Genomic DNA, 3,913 nt, shown 5'->3' on the forward strand with positions numbered 1-3,913 from the left:
AGTTCCCAATATTTTTTTCAGAATCAAATCCTCTGTTATAAAAGATTGGTGTAAGTAAATAAAACATGAGGGAAAGCAAAAACATACATTTTTTTTTAAAAGAAACATTACAAAGCTTTCACATCAGCATGATCTGATCAAAATTCATTTCACATATTGTAATTAAATTACTGTTGAAAGTAATACAGCCCCGATGCCTCAGATCTTCCATTTAATTCACATTTTAATAAATATATAACACTCATGCAAGGAAATTAAATCAAATCATTCAAATCAGAATTGTCATCCAGGCATCCATATATACTTTGTTTAATGCCTAATTTATAAACTCAGTACAAAGGACAGGGTTCAAGGAACAGCTGGCAGTGAATGCTCTAACTGTTGTGCTCTAACTGTATTCAACTAAATATTCAAATACATTTTCAACTAAATTACTGATCTGCCCACATTGTCACTATATGAGAACTGAACTGAGCTGGATAACATCACTGTTTTCTACAGAGCGGCTGTACAGCCGAATCAAATTCCGTTGCATTATTTTCCTGTTTAACACTGTTAAGCTGCTTTGAAACAATCGGCATTGTAAAAAGCGCTAGGCTAGGCAAGGCAAGGCAAGGCAAGGCAAGGCAAGTATATTTGTATAGCACATTTCATACACAGTGGCAATTCAAAGTGCTTTACACAGAAATGGAATTAAAAAATTCAAAAGTGAATAAAATAAAAAATACATATAGTATAACCCCTATCTGGAATGGAAGAAAATGAAGAGTCAGGTTTACTTAAAAATATTTAATATTTTAAAAGTGGCTACTGTTGGAGCACATCTGATCTGTTCAGGAAGCTGGTTCAGCTCCGGCTGGCATAAGAGCTAAAAGCAGACTCTCCTTGCTTTGAGTGAACCCTTGGTATTTCTAACTGATTTGATCCTGATGATCTGAGTGATCTGTTGGGTTTGTGTTATTCAGCTATCAGCATATCTGAAATGTATTTAGGTCCTAGGCCATTGAGTGATTTATATACCAGTAATAATACTTTAAAATCTATTCTAAATGTAACTGGAAGCCAGTATAAAGACCTGAGGACTGGTGTGATATGGTCATATGTTCTGGTTCTGCTCAGCGTTGGTAAAATGGTAAAATTTTAGAAGAAATGGTACAGCACCTTAAAACATCAACCTGCGCCCTTGATACACTCCCCACTTTGTTTTTCAAAAATGTGTTTAACTGTTTAGAAGCAGATCTCTTAGAAGTGGTAAACTCCTCACTTCTTTCTGGGGCTTTTCCAAAGTCCCTTAACACCGCAGTAGTAAAGCCTCTCCTCAAAAAGAGAAATCTGGATAACACCATATTGAGCAACTACATACCAATCTCAACTTTCCCCTTCATAGGCAAGATCATTGAAAAAGTTGTTTTCAGTCAGCTGAACAAATTCTTAAGCTCAAACGGATACTTTGACAATTTTTTAAATCTGGTTTTATGAACGCATCACAGCACAGAGACAGCATTCATAAAGATAAATGATATTCACCTCAATACTGATACAGGTAAATTATCAGTGCTGGTGCTACTCGACCTCAGTGCTGCATTTGACACTGTTGACCACAACATACTTCTTGACAGGCTGGAAAACTGGGTTGGGCTTTCTGGGATGGTCCTTAAATGGCTCAGGTCATACTTAGAAGGGAGAGGTTATTATGTGAGTATAGGTGACCATAAGTCTGAGTGGACATCCATGACATGCGGAGTCCCACAAGGGTCAATTCTTGCACCACTCCTATTCAACCTGTATATGCTCCCACTGAGCCAAATAATGAGAGAGAACAAAATGGCTGACAACAGTTATGCTGACGACACCCAGATCTACTTAGCCCTATCACCAAATGACTACAGCCCCATTGACACCCTGTGCCAATGCATTGATGAAGTTAACAACTGGATGTGCCCAAACTTTTTTCAGTTAAACAAAGACAGAACTGAAATCCCTGCATTTGGAAAAACAAGATGCACACATGTGTAGCCAATTTCACATGCATAAAACCAAATTCACGTGCGCAAATTAAAATTATACATTCATAAAATACATTTGTATTTATACAATGTACACGTTCATCCTGTAATGTGAATGTGCAAATCGTCATTCACGTGTGAATTGCTTTGGATTTGTGCGTGTGTGTTTTTGAGACTTTCCTGGCAGCACTCTCCTCCCACCCGGATCAGTCGAACGCTTTAGCCAATCAGATTTAAGCTTATCAATCGGCCAATCATTATCGCGTGGGGGCGGGCCCACCTGCTGTGACGTCATCAGCTTCCTTTCGACCACAAGCAGAGGTAGGCTATGTGCAGTGTGATCGGTTCATTTCTGTGTTTACTGAAACGAAGAAGTTACAGATCAGTTTATTAACTGCTGTGTGAAAATAAACATTTATGAAGCCTATTGATGGATTCTTATGTTTACTTCATAAAGAATTATTCATATGCATACCATACAATGCTAGGATTGTCTCCATAGAAAGCATAACAATGGTTTGAATGATGAGAGATGGTGTATATAAATAGACTATTATGAAAAGTATAAAGTTTTTGGATATTTTTCACTTGGTTTTGTTCTATTATTTACATTTACATTTACATTTAGTCATTTAGCAGACGCTTTTATCCAAAGCGACTTACAAATGAGGGCAATAGAAGCAGCTAGAGCAGTCGAAGCAATATGCAACTGCTGTAACAAGTCTCAGTTAGTCTAGCACAGAACAGAATTTTTTTTTTTTTTTTTTAAATAAATTAGACAGACAGACAGACAATGAATAGAATGATAAGTGTTATTCTCAATCGGTCAGGTGTTGCTGGAAAAGATGTGTCTTTAGATGTTTTTTGAAAATGGCTACAGACTCGGCCGCACGAATTGAGATAGGCAGGTCATTCCACCAGGTGGAAACGGTCCAGGAAAAGGTCCGTGACAGCGATTTCATGCCTCTCTGATATGGTACCACAAGGCGTCGTTCACTGGCAGAACGCAAGTTCCTGGAGGGTGTGTAAGTCTGAACGAGCGAGTTTAGGTATATTGGTGCAGAGCCAGTGGATGTTTTGAAGGCGAGCACCAGTGCCTTGAATTTAATGCGAGCGGCTATTGGTAGCCAGTGCAGACTGATGAGGAGAGGCGTGATGTGCGCTCTCTTCGGCTCATTAAAGACCAACCTCGCCGCTGCATTCTGGATCAGTTGCAAGGGTTTGATAGTGCATGCCGGAAGGCCCGCAAGAAGAGCATTACAGTAGTCCAGTCTGGAGAGAACAAGAGCTTGGACCAGTAGTTGTGTGGCATGATCTGATAGGAAGGGTCTGATCTTCCTAATGTTGAATAGTGCAAATCTGCAGGACCGGGTTGTTGCAGTAATGTGGTCAGTGAATTTTAGCTGATCATCAATCACAACCCCAAGGTTCCTGGCTGTCCTGGACGGAGTTATGGTTGATGATCCTAGCTGAATGGAGAGATTGTGATTTAATTTAATTTAATTTAATTATTTAATTAGGAAAGAGCAGTCACAGCAGTGTGTTTGTACCTGAATGTCATGTCCACCACACCATTGATCATTTATGGAATGAAGTGCATACATTGGAGACCATGTACGTTTCATCTATGCTTTGTTTTAAGCTGCATGTATACAGTTTTATTGTTTCAGATTTACTAGACAGATGATGTATGAAGTTGCAGAGACAACCAGTACCTTGACCTTACCATTCCTACTGTAATTCTTTCAAAACACTCATGTTGCAAGCCATCCATTTTGACTGTTGTTTCAACAAGAGGTTTAAAGTCATGCATTGTTACTGTATTAATGTACACACTCAAGGAATAAAATAAAATTATTCAGTCCCTCCAGAAAAACGCGATTATGCGATCGCGTGATTTAACGCAT

This window comes from Gobio gobio, assembly GCF_949357685.1.
Source record: "Gobio gobio genome assembly, chromosome: 4".
NCBI lineage: Eukaryota > Metazoa > Chordata > Actinopteri > Cypriniformes > Gobionidae > Gobio > Gobio gobio.